Raw genomic sequence first — 8,323 nt, 5'->3', positions numbered from 1 at the left:
AAAATAATTTTGTATATATAAATTTGCTAAAGTAATTTTATGCATTTTTAATTTTTATTGTTATTAGTATTATTATTATTATTATTATCATTATTATTCTTATTATTTGTTTCAATAAAAAAATCAAAAAATTAACAAAGAGGATTTTATTAGACAGGAATTTGAATGAATATGAAAAAGACTTAAAAATTACCATATTTAGATTACCTTACTTTATAATATATATTTTTTGTGAAATAATATATATATATATTTGACATAAATATGGAGGTATTTATGGATTTGTTATGGATTTTTTTTATAATATATAACATTATATATATTATTTTTGTATTTTTTTGGATGTTTATGATTTGAAATTTGTGATAGTTTAACTTTAAACATAACGTGAACAAAAGGAAAATTTATACGTTTGAAGCACTTTTCACTTTTTAATCATTCTCGAATTATTCAACCTAGCTTTAGTCAAATTTCATAGATAATTCATTTTTAAAACAGTAAAATAATAGATAATTTATTTTTATGTTACGAGTCGTAACTCTATTCATTTCGTCGTTTTAATTTTAATTTTCCTTGATGTTATACTCTTAAACTTGTGATATAATTATATATATTTTTAGTTTTATTTTTTTATCAATATTCTCATTTTTTTGAAGCTTAACAATTCCACTATTTTCTCTTCATATTTATTTAACATTTTTATCTTATGCTTTTTTTTTTTTTTTTCAATTGAGAATTTAATTAATATTATCCAATTTAAATTTGTTGAAGTCCGCTATTCTCATTTTTTATTTTGTTGGAATATAGAGTATGTTAGTGTGAATTTAAAAATTGTTGAAGTCTCACATTGAAAAACTCTCACATTTTGAGTAATTTTCAACTTTATAAATACTAAAGTCTCACATTGAATAAAAAACATATGTGGATTTGTTTCCATCACTATATAATGAGTTTCAAACTCTTGCAAAGTTGGATGCATTTCTCAACTTTCTCTTTTCTCTTTTTTCTGTTCTGCTTTACTTATTTATGAGTCACTTTTCCACTTTCTTTATGTCCATTCGATTTTTAGATCTGTTGATTTTTTAGTGATCCTAATACCACTATCCTTTTAGAGCAATTTTTATGCCGTAGTCCCGTTGATTTTTTAGTGGTCCTAATACAACTATAAGCGGTGTTTTGTGTCGTAGTCTTTTAGAGCGGTATTTTTTGTTTGTCGTAGTCCTTTTGATTTATGAGTGGTCATAATATCATATTATAAGTGACTTTAATTGTCATATGAGAGTGACTTTAACCGTCATATTGAGCGTATAATTCTAGAACGGTTTTCTACGGTGCAATAGAACTCTGATATAGTGAATCTGAACTATTTTATTCTGGGGACTTTGTGGTTGATAGTCTGTCTTGCACAATTTAGGCAGTGCCGCGAAACGTCTTAAAGAGAGTGACTTAGTCCGCGACTCAATCCAGTAATATTTTCGGTGGCATAAATTGTGATTTTTAAACAGTTTTTGAAACTCAAAAACAACAATTGTGATTCTTATGTCATGTCAACCGAAGAGATTACTTGATCTGGTTTTGGTGCCTCTAATTTTAATAAACTGTTTCAGTAAGGCAAATAGAAAAGGATAAATAAGTTGAAGAATTAACCCATGGGTGTATAATGATTATTACTCTAAGAATTATATTCTTATTAGACTTATTGATGATATGTATAATTACTATGTCTCCTTCTGTTTGAATGTTGAAATAAAATGTCTCATTCTGCTTACATGTTGTGTGATTTTAATTTTCGACATGCTAGACTCTGTGATGTGAACAATTTGATTTCAATCTTAAGTAACTTAGGTTAAATTCCAAAGTTATCTTTAAATAATTTTAAAAATTGTGATTATTGTAATCAAGCTAAAATAAGAGTTCACATAAATTTATAGTTAGAGAATCTGAGTCTTTAGATTTATTACACTCTGATATATGTGAATTTGATGCGATGTTAACAAGAAATGGAAAATAAAAGTGAAACGCTTGACGTGTTAAAGGTCTTTGTCATTGAAATTGAAAATCAATTTAGTAGAAAGATTAAGAGGTTCCAAGTATGATTCTAGTTTGTTTAATGAGTTTTATAAATTTCATGGAATTATACATCGAACAGTTGCACCATAATTGCTTGAAGTGAATGGTAAAGTTGGAAAAAAAAAAGAATAGAACTCTTATTGAACTAGTTGTTGCTAGTATGCTTAACTCTGGTGCTGCATCTCATTGGTGTGTGGAAAATATATTGCTTATTTGCTATGTTTTGAATAGAGTTCCTAAATATAAAAACAAAACATCTCCTTATGAGATAGTGAAGAAAATACAACTAAACTTGTGTTATTTTCAAACTTGGGGTTGTCTGACTTATGTCAGAACCTCTGATCCCAAACGAATTAAACTCGCTAGTAGAGCCTATGCATGTATATTCATTGGGTGTGCAATAAACAGTGAAGCGTATATGTTTTATGAACTAAATGTGAAAGTGATCATAGAGTCAAATGATGTTAACTTCAATAAAAATAAATTCCCTTTCAAATCTAGAAATAGTGGGGGCAGCAAACCAAGTCATGTTCCCGTGACAACAAGCACTGAAAGCAACAAACAAGGCGAAATAAAAACTCGAAGAAGTAAGAGAGTCATAGTTGCTAAAAATTATGGACCCCATTATACGTTATATACCTTAGAAGAGGATCTTGCAAATCTTTAAGAAGTTTTGTCATCTTTGGATGCAAATTTATTGCAAGAATCAATAAATGATGAAATAGATTTTTTTAGAGTCTAACTTAACCTGACATTTTGTATATTTGTCTCATAGTTGCAAATCAACAGGTTGTAAATGAATATTGAAAAATAAACTAAAACCCAATGGAATGATTGATAAATACAAGACTCGCCTTGTAGCTAAATATTTTAGATAAAGATAAAATATAGATTTATTCAATACCTTTTCACCGATCACTAGAATTACATCCATCAGGGGTACTCATCTCACTTGGTGCTATTCATAACTTGGTGGTACACCAAATGGATGTCAAAACTGTTTTATTAAATGGTGATTTGGAAGAACAAATTTTATGGAACATTCTGAAGGTTTTGTAATTCATGGACAAAAAAACAAAGTCTCTAAGTTAAATAGATTTGTGTATGGTCTTAAACAAGCTCTTAAGCAATGACATGAAAATTTTGATAACTTGATTATATCGAATGAGTTTAAAGTGAATAAAAGTAACAAATGTATTTATTACAAATCTAAAAATGACATTTGCATTTACCAGTAGATCTAGTATTGAGCATTGACACGTTATCGAAAGAGTCATGAGATACCCAAAAAGGACCATGAGTCTCAGATTACATTATCAGAGATTTTCTACTGTCCTTGAAGGATACAGTGATGTTGATTGAAGTATTTTACCATATGACTCCAAAGCAACCAATGGTTAAATTTTAGTATAGCTAGTGGTGTTGTAGCTTGGAAATTGAAGAATATACAATATTTGTTCAATCCACTATGGAGTTTGAAATAATAGCACTAGCTACTACTAATGAAGAAGCAAACTGATTGAGATGTTTGCTAGCTAAGATCCCTTTATGGAATAAATCTATGTCAGCTATGTTGATCCAATGCGATAGTACTGCGACTATTGAAAAAATTGAGAATCATTATTACAACGATAAGAGACGATAAATACGTCGTAAGCACAATACTGTTAGATAGTTACCTTCTAAATGAGTTGTTATAGTGGACCATGTACGCACTGATGAGAATTTAGCAGATCCTTTGACGAAAGGATTAGCTAGAAAGAAAATCCTAAATACATCCAAAAGGATGAGACTAATGTATATAGAGTCATTCATGATGGTAGATTGGAGATCCCAAGAATTAGGTTCAATAGGTAATAACAAGTCGTGAAGTGATATGAGATGAACATGCTATTATAAATCAGAGAAGCATGATTCATAAAACGATGATAGGATGCAAAAATAGAAATTCTTAATGAGATCTATACGCTATGTGGAGTGGAGTACCTAACTACATGAGTACTCTTGATAGACTCGCTTATGTGAATGTGGAAGTGAGACTGCTTATAAAATTTTGAGGCATAATTCATAGAGTGTTCACTATACTGGGATAAATGTGCAAGATCATTAATGCACATGCTTTGAGAATACACCCTATGAAAAGGTTGTGTGTGTGTTTGATGTCAGAGATAGAGTTCAAGACTACGAGTCATTCTTGTTGAATCTGAATCTTACTTATTATGCAAAGTTTCAAGTCAAGAGACACCTCTATTTATGCACGATCTTACAAAAGCGTCTAACGTTATTTCAGAAACATTTTTTTAAATTCAAATGGAGGATTGTTGGAATGTATAATATGTTAACGTGTGAATTTAAAAATTGTTGAAGTCCCACATTGAAAAACTCTCATATTTTGAGTAGTTTTCAACTTTATAAATACTAAAGTCTCACATTGGATATAGAACATATGTGGGTTTGTTTCAATCACTATATAATAAGTTTCAAACTCTTGTGATAAGTACACCAAAGTTGGATGCATTTATCAACTTTCTCTTTTCTCCATTTTCTATTATTCTCGACTTATTTCCGAGCCAGTTCTCACATTTATTTATGTCCCTCCGATTTTTAGAGCGGTTGTTATGTCGGTTGTTATGCTATAATTCCGTTGATTTTTTTAGTAATCCTAATATCACTATTCTTTTAGAGCGGCTTTTATGTCGTAGTCTTTTAGAGCGGTTTTTTTGTGTGTCGTAGTCTTTTTGATTTATGAGTGGTCATAGTATCATATTGCGAGTGACTTTAATCGTCATATTAAGAATGACTTTAACCACCATATTGAGAGTGTAATTCTAAAACGGTTTTCTACGGTGCAATAGAACTCAGATATAGTGAATTTAGGTTGCTTTATCCTGAGTACTTCGTGGTTGATAGTCTGCCTTGTATAATTTAGACAGTATCGCGAAACGTTTTAAAGAGAGCGACCTAGTCCACGATTCAACCCTATAATATTTTTGATAGCATAAATTAATACTTTCAAACAATTTTTGAAACTCAAATATAATTTAATTTAATTTGATAATTAATTATGTCCATCTATTTATGAGTTAACAATGAATTATAATTAAAATTATTATTATAATATATATTTTGTATGTTTATGTTTGATTATTTTATTCATTCTAAACTTATACTTTGATTTCTATTTCGATATAAACAATTGAAATTTATTTTTTATTTTATGAAGATATTCGTAGTTTGTTCAGGGATTTACATATTACATATGAGTTTTTTTATTCTTTTATTAATTTCAAACTAATATACATATATTTATATCAAGGAGTATAAAAATATTGTATTAAATATATAAGTTTATAATTTTATAATATAAATAATAATTTTATATATATCTAAGTTTTGTCCGAACAATATGATAATAATATTATTTACAAATTATTCATTTTATTGTTATAGATATGTATTTTAAGCTTTTTGCGAACACTAATAAACAACTTTAATTGAAAATATAAAGTGCACATATTATACACACCACAAATATGCACTTTATATAACTTAATTACTTTGGTTAAACTTTAAATAATTTTTTTATTAAATAACACTATTTTTATTTAGAAAACTAAATGGTAGTTTTATTATGTGGTATTCATATTTTTATAAGTTTTTGCGGCAGATAAATAAAAACTATTTCATAAAAAAAATAAAAAATAAAACAAAACAAAAAAAAACTCTTACGAAGTATTTATGATATCTCATTTCTCAAAATATAAATGAGACAGTTTAAACTTTTTTATTCTTATAAAACAGTGCAATCTCAATGATCTCGATTTAACTATAATTTCTTAATTTAATTTTAAAAAGTTATTAATACTTATAAAGTTTTCATACAAAAGGTCATATCTAATTAAATAAGTAAAATACAAATTATAACTCTTATTTCTGGTATCACCTAGTAGAGCGGGACTCCTCTCAAACTTTAACTTCAACACTCATTAATTTATAATAACAACAATTTCGTAAACGCATAGTCAAACATATCAAACACAAACAACGAAATAGATGAGTTTTAAAATCATGTTTATAGTATAATATAACTAAGAAGCATCTGCAAACAATCATAATAAATTGTATCATAACAGATCCTGATATATCAAAATATTCAAGAAAAATAATATCACATTATAACGTCAAAATCAGTTAAGTAAAATTAATATATCATCATATCATCCAAGAGAAATTATTATCACTTTTTAAATACATTAATAACAACAAAACAATCACAAGAAAATGTAAAATACTTATGTTTTTTATGGACAGAGACCAAGAAATGTGATCAAGTTGCAAGCTCAAAAAGAAGTCAACAATCACGTCAACTATGGTTAATATGCTAGAAGTCTTATAATGTAAGGTACATGATGCAATCTAATTATATTTCAAATGCACATGAGAACTTTCCATTTTAGCATATGCATCAAAAGAATTTTCAAAGTGTCAAAATGAATAGACAATGTTTGAAAATCAAGTTTTTGACAAAAATCAATGTTGTATTCGACTACAGGATGTTGTAGCCGAATATAGACTCAAGTAAGTAGCTAAAACTGAATATATGTATTCGACTATGAGATGTATTCAAATACAATTGCTAAGTCAGTAGCTAAAACTGGACTTTTGTATTCGACTACGAGATGTTGTAGCCGAATACAAATACTAAGTCAATAGCTAAAACTGCACTTTTGTATTCGACTACAACATGGTATAGCCGAATACAAAACCACGTCAGTGGAAAAATTCACTCATTTGTATTCGACTACAAGTTTTAAAATTTGAATAAAAATTGAACATCATAGAGATGTATTCGACTACACTTAAGTTGTAGCCGAATACAATTGTGAAACAATGCAATTTTTCAGTTTAGATTCAACTTGGATCATTGCATATGTTCATCAAACCTCTAGAAACGACTGTCACTAATTTGAAGTGATGTCTAAGGAGTATAAATACTTCATAGCTTCAGATTTAATGAATCAATCTTTTCAACAATCTTTATATCAATCTTAGAACAACTTTGAACAAAATTTATGAAATATTCTGAAGTATTCAAGTCTTACTTTCATATTTCAAGTACAGATTTTACATATTCATGTCATTGAGAAATGTTCTCTATTGTACTTGAAGTTATATAAGATTGTTATCGTTGTACTAAATTGTCATACACTATTGATTTCAGTCAAAGTGATTGTTATAAAACCATATAAGTTATTGTGTAAATTGATTAAAGTGGTGTACTTTCTTCAAGTATTATAAACTAAGGTAGTGGTGTGATATCTTAGGGTGAGTGTTAGAAGTTTGTAACATAAGTCTTAGAGTTAGACTTGTACTTATTCTAACAGATATCAGAAATTTTTTTGTGGTGTGCAAGAGTACTGGATGTATCCTTGGTTGTAAAGGACACTAGGATAAATTGATGTGTTCTTTATTTTTCTGTCATTTACATTTTTCCACACACTAATCCTAAACAGAAAAATAATCTACTAAGTTTTTAAAAACCAAAAAATATATATACATCTAATTCACCCTCCCCCTCTTAGGTGCTCCTCTGTACTAACAGAAAATGCAATATTATGTATGAGTTTATACTCTATTTCTTCACAATTTAGTATCATTATAACTCTGAAGTACTTGGTTATGAGGCTTGATATTATATCACCACGTGACTGGATGGACGATTCAAATTGGTCACGTCCTCATATATTTCCTCAACTCGACCTGAAACACATATACACGACAGTCGAGGTAAACGTCTATTGCATGGTAGCTCTTGACATTTTGAGGGCTACCTCCAAGCTACCTAGGAATTTCCTACATGAATACCTCTAAAGTCTAACAATCTTACCTTAAAGCTCAACAGTAGACTGTCACGATCAGACTCATTCCGTTGTACTTCTCCAACATCACTAGATTTATCAAACTCTACCTATATGATGATAAGATAATCTCTACTTGAAAGAAATACCATCTAGTTTCTCTCCTCATAGGTCTATGATACTACATTAAGACCATTATCTCAAGTACAAGTTGGAATCACCACTATTTCATAAAGTATGGGATTACTTCAAAATTTTCATCACAAATTTATAATATCACTATCATTAATCGTACATCATCAACACATAAACTCATCACAAATTTATAACACCACTATCACAATTCTTAAATCACCACATAAACTTATCACAAATTTATATCAGTATCATCAATC

Source organism: Cicer arietinum, chromosome 2 (genome assembly GCF_000331145.2).
Source record: "Cicer arietinum cultivar CDC Frontier isolate Library 1 chromosome 2, Cicar.CDCFrontier_v2.0, whole genome shotgun sequence".
Taxonomy (NCBI): domain Eukaryota; kingdom Viridiplantae; phylum Streptophyta; class Magnoliopsida; order Fabales; family Fabaceae; genus Cicer; species Cicer arietinum.
This window is presented reverse-complemented; position numbering follows the sequence as displayed.